The sequence below is a fragment of the Acinonyx jubatus genome, chromosome B1 (genome assembly GCF_027475565.1).
Source record: "Acinonyx jubatus isolate Ajub_Pintada_27869175 chromosome B1, VMU_Ajub_asm_v1.0, whole genome shotgun sequence".
NCBI classification, from domain to species: domain Eukaryota; kingdom Metazoa; phylum Chordata; class Mammalia; order Carnivora; family Felidae; genus Acinonyx; species Acinonyx jubatus.
Window position 1 is genome coordinate 139,626,347 of NC_069382.1, and position 24,854 is coordinate 139,651,200.

General features: G+C 40.1%; 1 pseudogene; it reads left to right on the forward strand.

The window, feature by feature from the left end:
• Positions 1 to 24,854, forward strand: part of LOC128314280 (keratinocyte-associated protein 2-like) — a 175,454-nt pseudogene that overhangs the window by 47,913 nt on the left and 102,687 nt on the right.

The following is a 24,854-nucleotide window of genomic DNA, read 5'->3' on the forward strand; positions in this document are numbered from 1 at the left end:
TGATTCAACACTTCCATACAACACCTGGTGCTCATCACAAGTGCCCTCCTTAATCCCCTTCACCTATTTTATCCACCCACCCCAACCTCCATTGGGGTAACCATCAGTTTGTTCTCTATAGTTAAGAGCCTGTTTGTGGGTTTGCCTCTCTCTCTTTTCCCCTTTGCTCCTTTGTATTGTTTCTTAAATTCCACATGAGTGAAATCCTATGCTATTCGTCTTTCTCTGACTTATTTTGCTTAGCATAATACTCTCTAGCTCTATCCATATCATTGCAAATGGACTGATGTTATTTTCTTTTATGGGTAATATTCCATTGTAGGTGTGTTTGTACCCACCTTTTTTTTTTTTTACACACACCTTCTTTATCGATTTGTCAGTCAATGGACTAGGGCTGTTTCATAATTTGGCCACTGTAAATAACGCTGCTATAAACATTGGGATGCATGTATTCCTTTGAATTAGTATTTTTGTATTATTTGGGTAAATACCTACTAGTGGGGAGGGCGGTTTCTACCTCTTTATTAAAGTTCTCACAGAGTTCTTCCATTCTTCTCTCTTCTCTGGTTAGCATATTTATGATCATTAAACTCTTTATTAGACATATTGCTTACTTCCTTTTCAATTAGTTCTTTTCTGAGACTTTATCTTGTTCTTTCCTTTGGAGCATATTCTTCTGACTCCCCATTTTGCTTGACTTTTGTGTTTGTGTCTATTAACTCTGTGGAACAGCTACTTCTAAGCTTGAAGGAATATCTGGTGTATAATCATCTCCTGTGTATATTGTGTGTGCCTGATAACTCTGGCCCCCTGGAGTTGTAGCTAGTGTGGTCTGGGGATCCCAGGGAATTCCATGAGGTATCTGCAGTGGTGGGATGTCCAGAGCTGAGGTGGACATATACTGGGGGTATAGGGGGCTCTCTGCACAGAGGCACCCCACCAGGAGAGCGAAACTGAAATGGGCACAAGCCAGAGTGTCCCTGGGGTCTCCCTGCAAAAGGCACCCTGCTGGGGTGGTTGAAGCCAAGGTAGGGAGTAGGCCAGAGGGCCCAGCACACTTCATACACATGGCAAGGCATTTGGAGCTGAGGTAGGGTGTGGGCTAAGAGGACTTGGGGCACTCCACATAGGGGGTATCAAGGCAGGATGGCTGTAGTTGAAGTGGGTACAAGTCAGAGTGACACAGGGCTCTCTGTGCAGAAGGCACTCTGGCATAGAGTGCCTGACAGCTAAAGCTGAAACAGGTACAAGCTGGGATATTACAAGGTGCTTCACACAGGGAGTGCCCTGGAGAGGCAGCCAGAACTGAAGCAGGCATGAGCTGGGCATTCCTGGGGTACTCTGAGCAGGGGGCACTTTTATGGCTTAACTGGAGCTGAAGCAGGTAGGACACCAGGAGAACGTAGAGCACTCTGTGTCAGGGGTGCCCTAGCAAGCCATCTGGAGCTTAGAGTATTCGAGGGAGCTTTGTATTTGTGTCACCTTGATGCAATGGCTAAAGCTGTAAGTGCTGACCAGGGGTTTTTGGGTGAGTGCCATGCTTAGGCCACCATGGTGGGATGGCTAGGGCTGGTGTGGAATAGGGACCTAGGGCTCACTGAGGTGGTAGGCCAGCTATGACACCCATACTCTGTCTTGGTCAGAGGGTCTGGTGAACACCATTGTTTATACTCTTCCCCCACCTTGATAGCCTGGATGGGAGCAGAGTTCCAGCAGCTTCACCACCATTTGGTGGAGTTCTAGGGCTGGATCTTTGATATACTGTTTGCTTTTGTAAATCACAGCTTTTGTTTTGTGTCCCAGGGCAGACAACTCTGCTCATGGTGGTCTCCACTGCAGATCGCTATCCCTGGATACTATTCCTCTCCACTACAGATCACAACATTGAGGGTAGAGGTACCCTCTATGACAACTTCCTATTGTTGCTATAACAACCACAAACCTAATGGCTTAAGACAAGGTATTGTCTTATTTTGGACTTTAACCCTCAGAACTATAAGTTTCACTGACCTAAAAGTCAACATTTCAGCAGATTGTATTTCTTCTGAATTTTCCAAGGAAACATCCCTTTCCTTAATTTATCCAGTTTCTAAAAGACTTCCCACATTCCTTTGTGGCCTTGCATCACTCTAACCTGTATTTCTTCTCCTTCTGACCAATTTTCCTTCTTGCCAAGAACCCATGTGATTATCTTGGATTACCGGGGTAGACCCAATGTAATATCCCCATCTCATCATCTTCAACTTAGTCATATCTGCAAATCCTCTTTGCCATGTAAGGTAACATTCATAGGTTCATGAAGAATGTGGACCTCTTTGAAGGAAAGTTTTCAGGTGGCTATGCAGATATGGCTTGTGTGCAAGGAAAGACGGGAGAGGATTGGTCTGGGAGAGCCCTCATGGTGATGCAAAGTTTCAGCCAACCCAAGAGGGTACTCCCTCTTAAACATTGCTATTATCAAGGTCACAATTTGGGCAGGAATAGGTCATAGTTTTAACGGCCATGCTTAGTAATCAGCCAGTGGCTGCCCAAAAAAAACTATGCTTGCTCCAAAACTAAAATGGATCCTCAAGGACCACAGCTAGAGATTGTCTACCATTTGTACTCTTACCAGGTGAATGGAAAGTTATTTCTTGAAGGGAGATTCATGCAGAATACTTCCATGGCCACACTTTTCTTTGATGACTATACCATCTGAGTGGTAGACCAGTATATGAGAAAACAGAAGGACTGTCCTAGGCTAGGTTTGTTATCTCTGGCATTAGATAAGTTACTTGGCACCAGTATTGAATAGGGGTTGTCACCATTCTAATAATCTACCCCACAGAAATACTGGCACATAGCAAGGCTAGAGTTGTAAGTTCAGTGTGTTATTTTTTAATTGTCAAGAAGCTGCTCAAGCCTATATGTCTACCAATAAGGAGAAAATTAAATCATGGTTCATTCACAGTATTTATGCCAGACTACTGGGCATGCATTAAGGAATAAGCAGAGATTTACTGAAAAGTGACCAAGATTTTTGAGCATAAAAGGAAAATTATGTACATGTTTTTATGCAAATTTTTACAATAATCCATGTGCTTCTACAAGAAGATGTGCCTTCTGAAAGCATGACTTTAGGACCTTTTGACAACGGATACCAGTTGAGTGGGATGGGGACCTAGGTAGTGAGAAAGGAAGAAATTTGAACCTCAAATATATAAAGCTTTCCTTTAGAGAAGGTATTTCTTTTCTAATTATAAACTTTAAAATGTAAACATTTGTGACAACAGAATAAATTTTTTTTTAAGTATGTTTTCAGCTGCAAGGCTAACGTTACATGCTTAGGTACTCAATCAACTTGAATTATTGCAGAAGTAGGTTTAGATTACAACCAGGTGAATTGCATTCCTTGAGCAGGCATGATTGTAAACTTCTAAGTATCATCACAAGATGGCAGAAGAGGATCAATCATGGGACAGCTGACACTAAAGGCTCAGATCTGTATGATCATAGAAGTCATTCTCTCCCTCTGTGGTTAATCAAATACTTAAAGAAAATGTGTCAGAGTTCATCCAGAGAAACAGAACCAGTAAGAGATATAAATTAATACATTGATTTCAAGGAATTAGGTAGTTCAATGGTGGGGGTTGGCAAGGTGAATCCAAAATCTATAGGGCAGCCTGTCAGGAAGGGTAGGTTGGAACTATTAGGTATGGCTAAAACTTATCCACAGGCATAGTTTTATCTTAAGTTGAGTCTCAGCACTGCTTTTAGTCCTTTAACTTGATTTTGGGGGGGGGGGTATTTATTTTGAGGGGGAGAATGGGAATCCCAAGCAGGCTCCACATTGTCAGCATAGAGTGCAATGTGGGGCTCGAACTCAAACCATGAGATCATGACCTGAGCCAAAACCAAGAGTCAAACACTTAACTGAGCCACCCAGGCATCCCTAACCTGATTATTTTAGGTATCTTTACATGCTTCTGTGAAGGTATTTTGTAGGTGTAATGTTTGAGTAAACAACTGAGGCCTATAGCCTGGCCACATTGACACATCAAAAGACCATAGTTTATCCCTTTTCAACTTCTATATCACTTTAAACCATACTTAATCTCCAGTGAGATCACCCTAGCAATATAGGAGACGCCAGTCTCCATCTCCCAGCAAAGATCAACATTGGGCAGCTATCCATTAACAAAAACAGCTCTTAGAGAGTTCTCGGGGATGTAAAAAAATGGCTAGGAACAAAGAAGAAAATTTAGTCTGCTCTACAGACTAAATCCTTCCCTACTCCCTCTGCTTCTCCACCGAAGTCCAGGACCCATAACTGCAGCCATCCAATATCTCTGTGGCCAAAGTGTAAAATGCTAGCCACCTAAGAAGTTTTTCCCTGTAGTTGCTGGAGCCCAGCAGATTTGCTTACAGCCAGCTCAGACTTCTAGAGTTGTATGAGCCCAACAAGCTGACTTAAGTTCCACAGGCTGACTACCACTATGGTGCCTGTACACAGGGATAGTCCCTCCAGCTCTGTACCTGAATGTCACCAGCCTGACTACTGTCATCAGCTTCCACCGTTGTGTGCATCCCCTGGGGGGGCGGGGTGCGGGGTAGGGGGAAGTGCAGCCACAGGTGAGTACTCTGACAGCCAAATCCCCTGCAGCTGCTTATGAGACTGAATCAAGCCCTGCCTTCTATCACTGGCCAGCACCACCACACCCAGCTATGGCTAGCCTCTCTACCCAGGTGTAGCTACCTGCACCCCTATCACTGGTGTCCACTTAAATGTCCAGCCACAAGAGAGAATGCCCATAGCTAGGGTCCCTACAGCTGTTAGCAAGCCCTTGCTACCTGCCCTGCTCCCCATCACCGAGTGTCTGCAACTGGCCTCTGCCACTACACAGACACCTACAGCTGGCTCTCACAATTAAGAATGTGTAACCATTGGCTCTGGTCACCACCATTGCCTGCCCTGGTCCCTAGATACCAGATCAGGAGGTGATGCTTAGAACACCAACCACTCTTGCAGCCACCGCAGTCCCCTCCCCCCCATAGTACTTAGCAAGAGCTGCAAAGTTGTTGATACTCTGGGCCCCAGCAATCTGAGCTAAAGAGATATCATGCCCCCACTCCAGACCCAGGGACACTAGATGCCCCCTCACTTGATGCCATGCACCACTGGACCTTGGGTCACAGCACAATCAAGGATGCCCCACCAGCAGATGAAAGGCTTCCCTTACCAAAGTCAAAGTCTGGCAGCTACAGAGATCGCAAAGAATCAAGGACGTGTGTCTTCAACAAAGGAATACAGTAAACTCGGAGTAAAGACCCCAAAGAAATGGACAGCCAGGAAGTAGTAGGCAAATAATTCAGAATAATTTTTATGCAGATGTTTAGAGAACTACAAAAGAACACAATTCAATGAGATCAGGAAAACAATACAAGGGCAAATTAGTACTTTCTAACTTCTCAAATTTTGAAGCTAAAAATAGTGACTGAAAAATTCAGTAGGGAGGTTCAAGGCAGATTTGAGAAAGCTAGAGAGAATTAGTAAGCTAAAACTCAGACCAATTAAAATTACCACTCAGATGAATAAAGATGTGAGATAGATTATATATATAATATATATGTTATACACACAGTTAAGTGTTAGTCATAAAGAATGAAATCTTTCCATTTGCAACATGGATGGATCTAGAGGATATGTTAAGCAAAAGGGCGGATGGGTAAAAAAAGTGAAGGGGATTAAGAGCACATTTATCATGATGAGCACCAAGGAACGAATACAATTTTTGAATACTATTGTACATATGAAACTAATATAACACTGTATGTGAATTATACTTGAATCTAAAAAATAAGTTTTTTAAATTACCAGAGGAACAAAAAGAATGAAAAGGAATGAAGAAATAATATACATATCATTGGAATCCCAGAGAGGGAAAAGAGTAGAAATATTAAACAATGGCTGAGAACTTCCCAAGTCTAGGGAAAAATCTGAATATCCAAGTTCATGAACCTAATAGGTTCACCTTGAAATTTTAATTTAAATGATCTTCTCCAAGACAAATACTAAAACTAAAGCCAAACACAAAGAATTTGAGAACCCACACAGGGCTATCAGTGGATTTCTGAGCAGAGACCTTGCTGGCCAGGAGAAAATGAGATAATAGATTTAAAATGTTAAAAGAATGGGGTGCCTGGGTGTCTCGGTTAAGCATCCAACTCTTGATTTCAGCTCAGGTCATGACCTCACAGTCATGAGAAAGAACCTGACTGGAGAAACAGGCAGAGGACCTGAATAAACATTTTGCCAAAAAAGACATACAGATACATGAAAAGATTCTCAACATCACTAATCATAGGGAAATATAAATCAAAACCACAATGAGGTATCATCTCACATCCTGTGGCTAGTATCAAAAGGACAAGAAATAACAAGTGTTGATAAAGATATGGAGAAAAGGGAACCCTCATGCACTGTTGGTGGGAATGTAAATCGATGCAACCTCTGTGGAAAGCAGTATGGAGTTTCCTCAAAAAATTAAAAATAGAATTACCATATGATCCAATAATTCCACCAGTGGGCATTTACCCAAAGAAAAAACACTAATTTCAAAAGATATATGAACTCCTATGTTTATTGCAAGCATTACTTATAATAGCCAAGAGATGGAAGCAACCCATGTCCAGTAATAGATGAATGGATAAAGATGTAGTATCTACACACACACACACACACACACACACACACATACAGTGGAATTTCTCAACCATAAAAAAGGAGATCTAACCATTTAACAGTATGGATGGACCTAGAGGTTATAATGCTAAGATATCATAGAATTTCACTTAATGTGAATGTGGAATTTAAAAAACCAATGAAAAATAAAAAAAAAAAAACGGACTTTTAAATACAGAGAACAAATTGGTGGTTGCCAGAGGAGAGGTAGGTGGGAGGGACAGGTGAAATAGATAAAGGAGATGAACAGCACACTTATCTTGTTGAGCAATGAGAAATGTATAGAACTGTTGAATCATTATTTTGTAGACCTGAAACTAATGTAACACTATGTTAATTACACTTCAAAAAAATTAAAACTTCCAAAAAAAAAAAAAAGTTGTGATAAAGACCCACTACATGTTGCCTTAAAAAACTCAACTCAAATGTAAGGACATACACAAGTTGAAAGTAAAGGGATAGAAAAGATATTTTATGCAAATGGAAACCAAAAGAAAGTTGGAGTAGCTATACTTAGAAAATAGAAAATTATCATTATGTAATGCTCATCTTTGTCTGTCAAACAAATACTGTAATAAAATGGTCAAACAAAAAGGTATAACATTGGTAAATATTTACTTACCCAACATAGAATCACCTCACTATATAAAGTAAGTATTAACAGACCTAAAGGAGAAATTAACTGAATACAATAATAGTAGGGGACCTTAATACCTCCCCTTAAATCAACGAATAGATCGTCCAGACAGAAAATCAGTAATAAAACATCAGTCTTAAGTGACACATTAGGCCGGATAGACTAAGCATACACAGAAAATTCCATCCAAAGGCAGCAAAATATATATTCTTTTCAAGTACACCTGAAATAGTCTCTAGGATAGATCACATGCTAGGCCGCAAAGTAAGTCTCAGTAACTTCAAGAATCAAATCATATCAAGAATTTTTTTACCAACCACAATTGTATTTAGCTAGAAGTCAATTACAAAGAGACAACTGGAAAATCACAAATATGTGGAAATTAAACAACAAGGTACTTAACCAGTGGGTCAATGAAGAAATCAAATGAGAAATTTAAAAATACTTTGAGACAAATAAATATGGCAATACAGCATACCAAAACCTATGGAATGCAGCATAACAATACTGAGAAGAATTGTAATGATACAGGTCTGCCTCAAGAAAAAGGAAAAATCTCAAACTTTATAACTGAAGGAACCAGAAAAGAAATGAAGCCCAAAGCTAGAAAGAAATAATAAAGATCAAAGCAGAAACAAAATGGTGGTGGAATGGTCAATTTCACTAAAGGTTTGCTAATTTTATCTTTTCAAAGAACTAATTCTTAGTTTCATGGATTTTTTTTTCTATTGTCACTTTAGGCTCTAAGAAAGAGATGACTCAAAATTAGAAGTGAAGAGAAATTATAACTGGTAACAAAGAAATACAAAGGACATATAATTGTGTAGTCTCTTATGATCAATAAATTGGACAACATGGAAAAAATGGATAAATTCCTAGAAACAAAATCTTCCAAGAATGAATCATGAAGAAATAAAAAAAAATCTAGACTGGTAGAATGCACCCATGGAACCATCTGGTCTTGGGGTTTTATTTTTTGGAGTTTTACAATTACTGATCAATCTCTTTACTACTATTCAAACATACAGAGAAGATTCAAAACCTATGTATATTAAATAACTAAAATATAAAAAAAGAATACAAGTAATGTGGAATTGTTGAATCACTAATATAAGATACCTAAAACACTATAGAACACTGTATATTAACTATACTGGAATTAAAATCAAAACTTAAAAAAACCACCTATCCTCCTCAAATTCTTCCAAAAAATTAAAGAGTAAGGAACACTCCCAAACTCATTTTTATAAGAACAGCATTATCCTGATACCAAAACCAGACAAGGACACCATGAAAAAAAAAAAATCACAAGCCAGTATGCCTGATATACATATTGTGTTGAGGATTTTTGCACCAATTTGCCCACTGAATTCAACAACACATAAAGGGATCATATGCCATTATTCAGTGGGATTTACTCCAGGGATACAAGTATGGGTCAAGATCCACAAATCAATCATGATACAAAATGAAAGATAAAACCATATAACCCATAAACAACCCATTAACAAAATGAAAGATAAAAACCATATAATCATTGCAATAGGTACAAAAGAAGGATTTGGTGAAATTCATTCGTTTATGATAAAAACTCTCAACAAAGTAGGTATAGATGGGAGATACTTTAACATAATAAAGATAAGCTCCCAACTAACATTATATTCAAGGGTAAAAAGCCAAAAGCTTTTTATCTAAGATCAAGGACAAGATAAGGATACCTGGTCTTACCACTTTTTTCTTTCTTTTACCTGCCAAAATGCTTTATCTAGGACTTCCAATACTGTATTCAATAAAACTATTTCTTTTCCACTTTGGATGTCTATCACTATTTGCAGATGATATGATTTTATATATAGAAAACCCTAAATACTCCAAAAAACTGGTAGTACTAATTAACAAATTCAGTAAAGTTGCAAAGTACAAAATCAATATACAGATCAGTGGTATTTTTTTACATTAATAAAAAATCATAAGAATAAACTAATAAATCAATCCCATTCACAATTGTACAAAAAATAAAATACCTAATAAATTTATCCAAAGAGTTGAAAGACTTGTATATTGAAAACTATAAGGCATTGATGAAAGAAATTGAAGACACACATAAATGGAAAGCTATTGCATGCTCATGGATGGGAAGAATATTGTAAAAATGTCCATACTACCCAAAGCAATCTACAGATTCAGTGGAAAAACTATAAAACCCCAATGCCATTTTTCACAGAAAAACCTAATATTTGGATAGTCAGGATCTTTTGTGGTTCCATACAAAGTAATCTGGAGAAATAACAAAGCTGGAGTTTTCATGATTTCAAATTTGATTAAAGTAATCAAAGTAGTATGGCACTGGGATAAAAACAGACATAGGTCATGAAACAGAATGCAAAGCCCAGAAGAAAGCTCTAGCATTTATGATCAATTATTTTACAACAAATAAGGCAAGAACATATAATGGAGAAACGAGTCTCTTCAATAGTGTTGAGAAGACTGGACAGCTACATGGAAAAGAATGAAACTGGATCACAATCTTATACAATCACAAGTTAAAATGGATTAAGGACTTGAATAAACCTAAAAGTCCTAAAAGAAAAAATAGTCAATAAACTCCTTGATGTTGTTCTCAACAGCTCTGATTCCAAAGCAATGGCAACTAAAGCACAAATAAACAAGTGGGACTATATCAAACCAAAAATCATCTTTACAGTGAAGGAAGCCATCAGCACAATGAAGTGGACCTACTGGATGGAAGAACATGTTTGCAAACTATGTATCTGATAAGGAATTAATATTTGAACTATATAAAGAACACATACAGATCAATAACAACAAATCTGATTGTGGGGAGAACTGGGGAACATAGTGGAGTAGGAGAATCCTGAGCTCACCTTGTCTCATGGACACACTAAGACAATACTTACCATCTATGCAAACAACTCTAAAAAACACCTCAAGACTGGCACAATAGATTTTCCGCAGGTATTTGTGGAGAGCAGGCCACATCCAAAAGGGTAGGAGGGGTGGAAATGCCACCAGGAACAAAGCCCCATGTTCAACTAACCACAAACAGGAGATCCACACAAGCATGGAGGAGCAAGGGGATCAGACCTCACACCAAGCACCCCCGGCCTTGGGGACCTATGCTAGAAGATAAGCCCTCAGAACATGAAATGAAAATCAATGGTACTTAACTCAGAGAGCTTTAAAAAATAAGCAAGACTTCACTCCAAGAAATTCAGAAAGCAACAGGAAACTGAATCACCACCCCTGAAGAGCTAGTAACTTCAATAACTGAGCCCCAGTTATAGCACAGAAACAGCTGTGTCAAAAGCATCTGGGATATACATGAAGCAGATGAATTGAGTAATCTTAAAACACATGCTGTAGGGGCAACAATCTGTAGATTTGTCCAGGATTCGAGTACAGACAAATGCCACTTTTCTTGCTCTCCCCCAACCTAAATAGCATTATGTGCCCAGCCCTGGCATTCCCCTTCAGATCTGCCCCACCCAATGTACTGGCCTTGCAAACATGGCTCCAAAGCAGCTCCCATCCCAAACACCTGGCAGGTAGCCCAAGCTGGGACCACCACTATTCTAAAATGATTACTGCCCTGGAGATAGGGGGAGATAACCCCACACACCCACATCCCTGTAGTTTCTGCTGCTGAGCCTCTTAGTTGGCTGCACAGGGAGCAAGCTCTGCCATTTGTTGTGCCTGCAGCTATGGTAGAAGCTAACTGCAAATGTATTGGTGAGGATGTGGAAAAATGGGAACACTCTGGTGCACTACTGGTGAGAATGCAAATTGGTGTAGTCACTATGAAAGACAGTATGGAGATCTTCAAAAAATTAAAATTCAAACTACCATATTATCCAGCTTACCTCTGGACATTTCTCCTCCCCAGCAAAGTAAAGGTGCACTGTTTAGGGTTCTGCCCGTTGGATATGAAAAGTGTTCAACATCACTCATCAGAGAAATGCAAGACCACAATGAGATACCACCTCATGCCTGTCAGAATGGTTAAAATGAACAACTCAAGAAATAGATGTTGGTGAGGATGTGGAGAAAGAGGAACACTTCTGTACTGTTGGTGGGAATGTAAACTGGTACTGCCATTCTGGAAAACAGTTTCCTCAAAAAGTTAAAAATAGAACTAAGCTAGACCCAGCAGTTGCACTACCTGGTATTTATCCAAAGGATATAGGAGTGCTATTTTGAAGGGGCACATGCACCCCAATATTTACAACAAGACTATCAACAATAGCCAGATTATGGAAAGAACCCAAATGTCCATCAACTGATGATTGGATAAAGATGTGTGTATGTATGCATACACACACACACACAAACACAATGGAATATTATTTGATCAAAAAGAACAAAACCTTGCTATTTGCAACAACATGGATGGAACTAGAATGTATTATGCTAAGTGAAATAAGTCAGAAAAAGATAAATGTCATACAATTTCACTTCTATGTGGAATGTAAGAAACAAATGAACATAGGAGAAAGGAAGGAAAAAGAAAAACAGAGGGAGGCAAATCATAACAAACACTTAAATACAAAGAACAAACTGAGGGTTGCTGGAGGGGAGGTGGGTGGGGAGATGGGCTAAATGGGTGATGGGCCTTAAGGAGGGCACCTGTTGGGATGAGCACTGGGTATTATATGTAAGTGATGAATTACAGGGTTCTACTCCTGAAACCAATACTATACTGTATGTTAACTTGAATTTAAATAAATTTTTTAAAAAACAAATTTGAGGGGCGCCTGGGTGGCGCAGTCGGTTAAGTGTCCGACTTCAGCCAGGTCACGATCTCGCGGTCCATGAGTTCGAGCCCCGCATCGGGCTCTGGGCTGATGGCTCAGAGACTGGAGCCTGTTTCCGATTCTGTCTCCCTCTCTCTCTCTGCCCCTCCCCCGTTCATGCTCTGTCTCTCTCTGTCCCAAAAATAAATAAACGTTGAAAAAAAAAATTAAAAAAAAAAAAAAAACAAATTTGAAAACAAGATAAAGTTCTGCCCAGTGAGTATTTTCCTTCACTACTATTCCTTTGAAAATGTCCAGAAAGGGGCTATAATGCTGCAGCTGTCCACTTCTGGTGACTGCATCTCACGTAGAACAATCTGTCAACCAGGCCTGAATTTTGTCTTCAGTCAACTGAAATCTACATGAGACTATAGGTATGAGTGGAAGAAGAAAGGTGGTGTAGAAGTGGGAGCTCTGGATATTTAGACCAATTCCTCAGGCTAATTGTTCCTTCAGGGTCTGCTTAAGTCTATCTTGTATGTACCACTTTTGCTTGTTAATGGAGTGTTGCTGTTTATTCCCAATTTCATGGTTTGATGGGTCAGACAACACTAACTTATGAGGGGCAGCTTGGCACGTGGTTATTCATTCAGTCTCTTCTAGGGCCCAGTAGCAGATAAAGAGCTATTTCTCAGAATGATATTAACTATCCACAGATGATGGTAGAGCTCCACTCCAAAATCCTCAGTGTCTGTGCTTTGATTCAACTAAAGGCCTACCAAAGCCTCCAAGTAAGATCTCCATCTGCCAGTGACATTTCAAGCACCATTACATCTGCTGGATATGACAAGTGACAGAAGTTTCCAAAGAACAAGGTTCTCTTGTTCTGAGTACCCCTCAAAGCTAGCACCTTTTTGGGTTACTTGGTAAATGGCTAGAGCATGTGCCACTGAGGAATACATACATTGCCACCAGAATCTAAAAGGCCCATTAACAACTGTACCTCTTTTTTGGTGGTAGGAAGGCCAGGTGCAACAATGTCTTTTACACCTTAAAATACATTCTCACATACCAATATCTCGGGACCCTTAGAAAAATTTCACTTAAGTGGAAGGCTCTTAAATTTTGGTAGCATTTATATCCTACCCTCTAATATGCAAATGCCTTACCAATATATCTGGAGTAATTACTACTTCCTGATCACCAGGTCCAATCAGCATATCATTAGTGTAATGAACCACCAAAAGGTCTAACGAAAAAGATGATCAAAGACCCTCCAGGCTAAGTTATGACATAGGGCTAATACCCTACACAGGTGAGAACTTAAAGCAGAATAGAGAAAGTGTTATCACTGGCCTATCCGAAAGCTAACTGCTTCTGGTGTTTTTTACTAATAGGTACAGAGTAAAATTCATTTGCCAAATCACTAGCTGCATATTAGGTACCAGGAAACATGCTCAAACAGTGAAATCACATCTATAACATTGGCTTAGTTTGGATCACCAACTAAAGTTTGTAACATTTCTGGCCTGCCATTCTCCAAGATCCATCTGTTTTCTTCACAAGTCAAATAGTAAAGTTGAGTAGGGACATGGTAGAAATCACCATCCTGCATCTTTCAAGTCCCTATAGTGGAACTTATCTCCAGAATGTGGTATTGCTTTTGGTTTATTACGTTTTGTAGGTAAAAGCAATACTAGTTGCTTCCACTTGGCCTTTCCTACTATAAAAACCCTCACTCTATAGGTCAAGGAATAAGTGTGGGGATTTTGCCCATTGCTGAGTAGGTCTATTCCTGTTATGCATTCTAGAACTGAGAAAATAACCACAGGATGAGTTTGGGACTCACTGGACCTACTCTGAGATGTACCTTAGCTAAAATACAATTATATTACTTCTATAAGCCCCTACCGTGACTGGTAGACCTATGGCTATTTCCCATGTGCATTGGGGAAAAAAGACTTCTCAGACATTATTAGACACTGGTTCTAAACTGACACACTAGTTCCTACCCAAAATTTCACTGTGGTCTATTTAGGGAATGCTATGGAAAAGATTAAAAGCATTCAATTTTGACAATGTAGCAAGGTGATTTCTCAAAGGGACCGAGACTCCCCTGCATTCATGAAATTCTTGGTCTGTGAAGTGACTCAAGCTTGGAAATTGAGGGCCCATTACTTTTGTGTGTTTGAGATTCAAGTTAGACTTTACCCTTTAGTAGACCATCTACTTTTACAGAGCAAAAATTTACTAGACTGCCTGTTTCTTTTTCTAGAGACATCATGATCAACTAATCAACATCACACATCTCTGCAAGCCAGACTATTCTGATTATTGTTTTGGCTCTACTGTCTATTATGGTAGCTATTCTCACCTTATATTTGGGGATTAAGTGTTGCCACTTAGTTTCTACCATCCCACAATCCCATTATCCCCATTGCATTTCAAGATACCAGTTGTATGGTAGCAGTTCCCACTGTAATTTGGTTTATAGAGCAGATTGACCGCGGAACTCTTCAACGATGCTCTCAAAATTGTGGTGAAATTGTGTCCTCTGGACCCTCTTGGGGTGAGTGAGAAGGTCCTACTTTATAAATCTAATATTCCATTTTCCCTAAGCCTTTGGATATCATCCTCTATAGTACACCAAGGCAATTCTGGCATTTCAACTTCATTTAGTAGAGGCCACCTTTCAGTCTGTGTTTCAGACAAAATGTTAGAACCTTTCTAGTCCCTTAAGCTAAAACACTGAATCCGAATTTAGGCTTAGCTCATATCAATAGATTCAGCCTGATCTAACTTTATATTCTTTCCATCACCATCCCACACTTGAGATCCATTCCTATATACTCCTTAGAGTAGAAACTGGGGGGAAAAATCATGCCGTTATGTTTGAGTGTAGTATACCTCCTCATGGCTCACATTTTTACCTTACTCTTTTGGAGTTTCTAAAACTTGGGTCTAGTTTGTTTCTAGATTTAGAAACCAAGGGAGGTAGCAGGACCAGGCCCTTAGGAGAATCAGCAGTGCCTATCAAGGCAAATATTTTAAGCGAAAAAATATTAACCTCCTCAGGCAAGGCAATTTCTACTGGCAAGAATAATCAGCAAGATTTAGGGGTTTGATGTCCCCAGTTTGTTGGGACCTGCCCAAATGTCTCCATTCCAATGTTCAGGATCTCACTCCTTATCGATGTACTCACTTTAACAGAAGATATCATATAAGGTTGGGAATTCAATTTGTATTGAGATTCAGCCCTTCATAGGATGAGACTCTGGGTTTAGTTTTCAGAAGTTTTGGGCCTGCAGCTTCAGCAGACAAAGGTTTAAGGACAGGTATGAAAGTTTTCAGGGTTTTTATCCAGAGTTTTATCTGGGAATTTGAAGCCCTGAACTCATTGTTTTCACTTTTCCAGGGCAGTCTGGAGCATCTAGCCAACCACAGTAACACTTCCTAATTTGACAAGAATGTGTTACAGTAGCAAATACGTGGTCATCCAGAATCTCACCTTCTATATGTATTTAGTTATTAGTATCCAACTATGCTGGCTTCCCATTGCAGAAGCTGGCCAGGCAAGTTCAAAATCCATAGGAAAGGCTTTCAGGAAGTGCAGAAAGGAACTCAAGTGTAGTTGAAACTTCTGTTGATAAGTAGAATTACTTCAACAGAGAAGACTCATGTCTGATTTTAAGACCTTTTAAGTAACTGAATTAGTATCACTTAACAATGCCGTTAAGGGACATTATCCTAAGAACTTAATATCTATAAATTGCCTTTCCAACAACACCTACATTAGTTTTTGAATAATGAAGACTGTAGCCTAGCTAGGTTAGCATGTAAAAATTATCATCATAGAGGAGTAATAGGAAGGTGTTTTTTTCTTCAAAACCTCATTAATGAAATGCATTCATTTGTGTTTGCGTGAGTTGAAGGTCTATAATTTGTGGTATGATATGGAGTCAGATTGTAGAGGAGGAGAAGTAGAAAGGAAATAGAGAAATCAGTATACCACTTTGGGGGTTGGATCAGAAAGGAGGCAAAGAACAAGGGCTAGAGAACAGCAGGAGATCAAGGGTGGTACTCTAAGATCAGAGAGAGACAGGCTTACTTATGGGTTGAGAAAGAGCCAGTGGGAGTAGAGACCTGAAGAGAATGCATAACTGGTGAAGTCAAGTGTTAGGCGGGAGATGTTAAGAACCCTAGAAAAGTTGGCCTTGATCCCAAGCTATCCTGAGATTAAAGGAAAAAAGAAAAGAATCAGATGTAGTTAAGTGTCATACAGGACAGAATGAAGGAGAAGGGATATGGAAATTGAATAGGAGACATGGCAAGTGGAGTTTTGAAGTTGTTGCAGAGGATGGACAAAGAAATAGATTATAGTCATTTGTAGTCAGTTTACGGAGCTTGTTTGAACTCTGGAGCACAAAATAGGAAATTGTTGCTTTATTCCCTGACCTTAATCGTGCTGTGTTCAATCTCTTTCCATGGATGGTCCCAAAGTATTTGTAATAACTGAAAGTGACTGGAGTCCCATCCTAAACTCATACAATTGGGTCAACTTGAGGTTAGGTTAGGGAAAGAGGTGATATGTAAGGACTCACCTCTGGTAGTGAGGTACTAAGTATATTCATGTTTCTTCCCTCTTCTTGTTTTAGCTCAAGTGGAGAGTCAAGAGAAGAAGTTAAAGATGAAGAACTTAAGTCTTTTTGTTTGATTGGACCCATGGTAGCAATCCTTTGCAAGTATTCCCTCTGCCTTTCCTGGGAGAAGTATAGTCACCTGCCACAAATCAACGGACTCCAGAGCTAGATCCACCAAATTTCCAGTCACGTTCTTGTTCCAAGTCATATTCTACTCTGCTCTTCCTCTAGAGTTAACCTTTCCTGCAAGGAATGGACAAGATATAAACTGGTCGCATTGAACAGTGACAGGAGCTGACAGCTCTATTTGTTCCCCTTGTCCTTCATCTCTCTAAATATCCCCTGGATTCCTCAACCAACCTCACACTTGTTACATTTTCACCAAAGTTTTGTGTAAAGAAAAACAAGCACTGAACAGTATTGCATTACCAACTCAGAACCAAATCTCAAGACAATAACACTGCACATGAATTGGATCAGGGTGATGTGAGGGCATGATGGAGGGAAGAGACAAAAAAAAAATCTTTAACAAGGCTTCGCCTCTTTTTGGGGGAGGACACTTGTTATAGACATAAAAATGTAGGTTCAACTACCACATGAATAAGAATAGAATGTATGACTACCAAAACTAGCAAAAGAAAATTTGACTTACCCAATGGGGAGCAAGAAGGAAATAAAACTACAGTAAATGGAAGTAAATTAGCTAAAATTACTCAACATAATAATATATGTAAATAGTTTGGTCAACCTTACTATAGCATATGCTGTTGGTGCCCCATCCATGTCACCTCCCATTTGCCAATTCTGTATACATCAGTTTGCATGCCTTTACCTAAAGAGCTCTCAGGATCAAAGCAGTTGTGGCAGGCCAAAAACATCAAAATCAGCACCCCCTTCAAACAACCCCCAAACAATGAATGATGGGAAACAGTATATAAGAGATTTCAGATCCCTTGGTTCAAGTTGGGAGGATTCTGAGTCATGTGTGTCTATTCTGGAACCCAGAGCTTCCCCTGCAGAACTAAGCTTCAGTCATTCTCATGACAACAAACTTGATAATGTACTCTATTTTTTTAAGTGAACTATATACCAGTCATGGATGGGAGATTGAGACAGGGAAGAGAAGGTAGCCCACAAACCACTGGTACTTAAAAACTTGCCTCAGGTTCTATTTCTAGGGCTACCCAAACTAAGGCAATTAGTTCCAGAAATGATCTTAGAAAGGAGATATTTAAGAAAGGATTCCAAAATTAAATCACTTGTTAGCCAAATGGCAAAAAGGGCTCTTTTTGGTGGAAATCAGGGTGATAACCCTAGCACATTGTAGCAGCACATTTACTACGAGATGCAATTGTGAATTTGGATGGAACATAGAACAATAGTTTAAGGCTAGGGCAGTATTCCTAGGTTTGGAATGTGGTAACTCTAGAACATGAAGAAGCCTATCAAAGCTTTAGGCTTCTTTCTCCACAGTAGGAGATGCAAGAAACAGCTATTTATGTTGAAAGGATATCCTGGAACACACCTGACTACCAGATCCCAAAAACTTCACTGAAGGAATAGGTCTCTAAATCTTCATAGGGTTTCTCTCTCATCATCTGCTGCACATGTGTTTTACCAAGGCCTCCAGAATCCTAACCACCTCTTGCTTGTCCTAGCTAATTTTCATGAGGTTATTGATGTAATAGATCAGTGTAATATTCTGTAGGATGACCAAGTGGTCCAAATCTCATCAGACCATATTATCAGACACAGTTAACATAGCCCAGAGACAAAACTGTTCCTGAATATGGTTTTATATTGCATATGAATGCCAACTGTCTGATGTTTTTAATCAGAATAGAAAAAAAAATGTATTTGCCAAATCAACAGCTGCATATCACACCCTTAAGTCTATATTAATCTTCTCTAGCAAAGATACTACATCTAGAACAGTGGCTACAGTTGAGATTAGTACTTAACTGAGTTTACAATTGTCCACTATCATCCTGCAGGATTCATGTGAGCTCTGAAGGGGCCAGACTTGTGAATTAAATGGAGTTATGATGGGAACTACCAGCCCCACATCATTTACAATCTTAACAGTGACACTTACCTCACCATCCTTTCTCTGGAAAGAATTCCAAATTCTGTAAGTCGGCCTATAGGTGGAGAAGGCTAATAACTCAACGTGGGGGGTGCTCCAAATGACAACTGAATTCTAGTATATGCAGAGACCAGAGACATGACTACTGGGCTGGTCCAGAGACAAAAATGACCCATAATAAATTCAACTTTGCCCAGGACTATATTCATAACCTGGCACTAATATGTCCCTACTCTAACAGAGGAGACATGATGACACTCTGGATCTCCATTGTCAATGGGTCTTAGCCAAAATAAGAATAAAGACTATTTCCCTGATACATTACATAGTATGTTTGAGAAGTATCAGCTAATGCATTTCCCTCTACCAGTACACCATCTTAATTCACCACCGGAAAAGCCATTTAACAATTGGAGCACTGTCTTGTAGCATGGCTGTCTGTGCTCCATTCTACTAAAAATGGCCAACCTGAATAACCCAGCCTAAATCCAACCTGAGTACACCATATTATTGCCTGCTTTCTTGGACCACCCCTGGTGCCAACTGTCTTATGTTGGGTTCTCCAGACAGATGTTGAGTAAAACTTTTGTGTTTATTAATATGTAAGGGGGAGGTAGATACATTTGGTCAGAGGGAAAAGTCAAACTACAGTGGAGACCTGAAAAAAACTTCACCCAATTCCATAGGGAATTCTGGAGGATGTACAACTCATTAGAGTTGTCCCACAGTGGATGAAAATGGCTGGACTTGTATACTTCTACTCTAATCAATCATTTGATTGGAAGAGCACATCTTTGAGCAAAGTGTCTCGGCAAGTGAGGCAAATTTTGAAAGGGCAAACAGCTGGGGACTATACAGGCAGCACTCCTAGTAGCCAGGGAAAATGATTCCTTAAAGGGGAATGTGGATATCCCATCAGAATCATCCTAACAAGGCATTAAGATTAGTACCACATAAGCATGAAAAACAATTGCCAAAATATTTCTGGTATTCCCACCTTACTTACTGTAGACTGAATACTGAGGAAATAGTCAAAAGGCTCAGATTTGGGTAAGCTAGAATGAATTTATTATATAATACCAGGGAATCCACCATACAATTATGTTCCCCAGGAAGGCCTGAAAGATACACCCTTCACTGAAGAATTGTGGCAGCAAGGGAGGCACAGAAATCTTTGAGAAATATAGTGTTGGCTGTCCTTTGAAGGTCAACATGTTGATGACAAAAGGGAGCACTACAGCATTGGGCTGTCATCAGAGGATAACATAGGGTCCTAGAACAGCAGCAGCCATAAGTCATCATTTAATTGGCAGAAGCAAGGTAAATGTAATCACTATAAGAAGCAGAAGAGCTACAGTGATGATCAAGGCTCTGACCCACAGGATCTCTGGCAATGTTTAGTAAACCACAGTGTTAATAAGGATGAAATAAACAGCCAATGAGAGACTTGCTGGACTTATCAAAAATTATCTAGATCAGGGAAATAAAACACTCATGTCAGCTACTCTTGCCCATTTTCCAGACTCAAGGTAGGTATCAAACCCAGAGCCCATTAGTAATGTTACACCAAGACTTGATAAAAAATTGAAGGAATAGCTATATATTTGGTGTGGTGAGAAGTCCTTCTTAAAGGTACATAAAAACATTAACCAGCAGAAGCAGTAGCACCAGCATCTCCTAAGACTGCTACCTTAGATTCAAACTTTCTTTATTCGTGCCCTTCCCAAAGGGTACTTTTCCCATCACCCTATGCCTTGGCCATGAACTTCTTGCCTGAAGACTGTAAAGATGAACTAGTTTGAAAAATGGAAAGCCAAGAATGAGCATATCATTCTCAAAGTATCAGTCTGTTATTTCAGAGATTTGATAATTATTAGGTTGATGCTGGCAAGAAGTGAGATAGCATAAGAAAGAGAGCTACTGCTTAATGTATGCAGTGAAACTTTCCTCCCAGTTCAGTAGAATACTAAGTTAATTTCTAAAGGAAAATAGGTCAAACTTCAGAAAACAACTTACATGGATCCTACTGGTAAAACGAGAACTTGAGAAACTGAAATGCATAACCAGAAAAGGGTTGTCAGCTAATGGTGTGGCAGTTATACCAGTGCTGCAAAGAATTATGTTTTGAATGTGTTGGTGAATCCCAGTGTAGCAGCTGGGACCACCAATGGGAGGCTACTGCCTCTCCATCTACCTTCCTAGCACTGTATATCCCAGTGTTCCCTTGCAGACCAACCCTACCCAACCTACTGGCCTCAGCAAGCATTCCTCCAAAGTGACTGCTGGGGATAGGAACGGACGGGAGAAAATCCTAAACTATAGTGTATCTGCTATTCCTATAGCCGAGTATCTTAGCCGACTGTGCAGGGAGAAAAACCCGCCCTTCAAGTGGGCCTGAGCTTGTGGCAAAAGATAAATGCAGATAGCTAAGCTGTGTGCAAGCCTCACTCACTGGTGAGCCCATGGTGGCTGCAGCCAAGCCTTTCAACAGTGTGGAGAGCAAACCCAGTCCAGTGTACCCACAACAAGCAAATCAAATCACAAAGCAAGCAAATCAGCCACCAGGGCTGAGGGCCATCCCAAACCGTCAGGATGTCCAAAGCAGTCGCAGCTCAACCACAACAGGAGGGTGCACAGGGACTATAAAGGAGACACCACTGGACCACCTGGTTCTGGGGACCATGGGGAAGAATGTACTATAGACCCCACAGGACCTCTTCTACATAATGTCACTATTTTCAAGACCCAGAGACATAGCTGACCTACTGAATGCATACAAACAAATATATGGGCAAAATGAGGTGACAGAAATAGGTCCCAAATGAAAGTACAAGACAAAATTAAGGAAAAAGCTAAATGAAATGAATATAAGCAAAATGCTTGCAAAGGAGTTCAAAGTAATAGTCCTAAAGATACTCGCTGAACTTAAGAGTGGATGAACACAACCATAAGTTCAACGAAGAAAATATAAAGTAACCAATCAGAGCTGAAGAATTCAATAGGTGAAATGAAAAAAATACACTAAAGGGAATCATCAGATTAATGGGTGCAGAAGAATGGATCAGATATCTGGAAGGCAGGGTTATGGAAGGCAGTAAGTTGAACAATAAAAAGAATGAATAAAAAAGGAGAATAGGTTAAGGGAACTCTGTGTCATCATCAAACATAATAATATTCACACTATAAAGATCCCAGAAGAGAGAGAGGAGGGAAGAAAACTTGTTTGAAGAAATAGCAACTGAAAACTTCCTAATTTGGGGAAGGAAACATCCAGGTCCAGAAAGCAGAGATCACCCCTAACAGGATTAACCCAAAGAAATCCACACCAAGACACATAATTAAAATAGCAAAAAGTAATGATAGAGAACTTTAAAAGTGGCATGAGAAAACAATTACATACAAGGGAAATTCCATGAGGCTATCAGGTGATTTTTCAGAACTTTGCAGGCGAGAAGGGAATGGGGCATGACATATTCAAAGTGCTGAAAGGTAAAAACTTACAACCAAGAATGCTCTACCTGGCAAGGTTATCATTCAGAATTAAAGGTGAAATAAAGAGTTACCCAAAGTTAAAGGAGTTAAACCAGGTTTACAAGAAATTTTAAAGCTAATTCCTTAAGTGGAAAGAAAAGACTATAACATAAAGTAATTACAAAAGGGGAAAAAAAGACTCACGAGTAACAGAAACCCTATGCTAAAAGTAATAAATCACATAAAGCTGATATAGAAGTTAAAACACAATCAGGGCGCCTGGGTGGCGCAGTCGGTTAAGCGTCCGACTTCAGCCAGGTCACGATCTTGTGGTCTGTAAGTTTGAGCCCCGTGTGAGGCTCTGGGCTGATGGCTTGAAGCCTGTTTCCGATTCTGTGTCTCCCTCTCTCTCTGCCCCTCCCCCGTTCATGCTCTGTCTCTCTCTGTCCCAAAAATAAATAAAAAACGTTGAAAAAAAATTTTTTAAAAAAGAAGTTAAAACACAAAAGTAGTAAAAAAAAAAATCAATTCTATCTACAAAAACTAGTCAAAGGATACACAAAATAAAAAAGATGTGAAACATGACATCATATAAATAAAACATGAAGACAGTAAAAATTTATTCCTTTTAGCATAGTTCAAAATTAAACCATCAAGTTAATATAGACTGCTACGCACACGTTATATATGTATGTTATATATAAAGCCAATGGTAACCACAAGTCAAAAACTTTGATACACAAAAAGTAGAGAAAGGAATCCAAGTGTAACACTAAAAGTCATCAAACCACAGGAGAGGAAAAGAAAGGAGCGGAGAAAAGTACAAAAACTGTAAAACAAGTAACAAAATGTCAATAAATACATATCAGTGATTAAGAAGGAGAAACAAAGAAGAGTAGGACCACCCTAAGCTCACTTCATCCCACAAATACAACTAGGTAACTACAATCATCTTAGATACTCCAGAAATTGCCCTGAAGACACACTGAACAAACTACACAGTTAAAGAGAGAGAAGAGGCCACATCCAAGAAGGTAGGAAGTACAAAGACATAGTTTAGGCAAGAAATAGATCCTGGCTGCCAAGGGAAGGGAGCCATGGTTACCAGAGAAGGGTGAGAGAGAGGAGCATATAGGGAAAAGCACAAGTAGAGCATTGCCTCGTGCTGATTGGCTTGGAAAGTGAGAAGGGTTGAATTTCCCAAGTTCTTGCAGCCAGCAGGGCTTAAAGCCTAGAGTTTTAAAGGTCAGAAGGCTTGGCTGAGATAGAGCCTGGAGAGCTCTGTGCTGCTCTTAGAAGAAAGGCAAACAAACCAGGGGCACTCAGCATGGAAACAGTGATCTGAAGAATGCCCAGGGCACAAAGTGGGGAGAGGATTTGCTCTTCTCAGAGTATGTTCCTGAGAGGCAGTGTTCAAGACGACACCTCTCGAGCCAGGGTGGCTCAGTCGGTTAACTGTCCGACTTCAGCTCAGGCCATGAACTCATGATTCATGAGTTTGAGACCCATGTCAGGCTCTGTGCTGCCAGCTTGGAACCTGGAGCCTGCTTCAGATTCTGTGTCTCCTTCTTTCTGTTCCTCCCTTGCTTGCACTCTGACACTCACTATCAAAAATAAAGATTAAAACAATATTAAAAAAAAAAAAAGACACCTCTCTGGGAACAAAGCAGCTTGCCAGCACAATTTCCCTTTCATCCCTCAGCATAAACATTGAGCCACCTGTGGTAAGCAGCACAGTGGGAACCTGGCTGCCTAACTTGTTTACACCAAGCCCCTGCCTGCTGCACTCTGCTGGGACTTCCCTTCTTAGTCATGCTTGCCTCAGTTCCAGCATAGCACACCCCTCCCCTCGAAGCTCAGCATAAACCTCTGACCATACCATGTCTCCCAACCAGAGAGTTCTAAAAGGCCTTAGTTCTGCAGGTCTCATTTCACCAGCAGACCAGAGCACATCTAGTTAAAACTCACCACATTCAGGCCAGCAACCAAACACGGTCCACAACAGGCAAGGAGAGCCTTTGCAGACAACTGGCCTGAAGGATGCCGCAGCCAAAAAAAACAATAGCAGAGCACACCCAGCACACTGGAGGCACTCCCTGAAGTGCCAGGCCCTGGGCACTACATATGCTCTTCTTCATAAGGCCATTACTTTCAGGAGCAAGAGATATAACTAGCTTTTCTAATACAGGAGATAGAGATTTAGCCAAAATTAGGACAGAAGAATTTATCACCAATCAAAGACGAAAACAAGGGCACAGTCACAGAGATCTAAGCAAAACAGATGTAAGTAACATGCTGATAGAGAATTTCAAGTAATGATCATAAGGATACTCACTGGGCATCTGGGAGACCCTTATCACAGAGATAAACGAGTTAAAAAGAAACAGAGACAAAGAGTACAGTAAAAGAAATTAGAGGGGCTCCTGGGTGGCTCAGTTGGTTGAGCATCCGACCTCAGCTCAGGTCATGATCTCACAGCCCGCGAGTTCGAGCCCCGTGTCAGGCTCTGTGCTAACAGCTCAGAGCCTGGAGCCTGTTTCAGATTCTG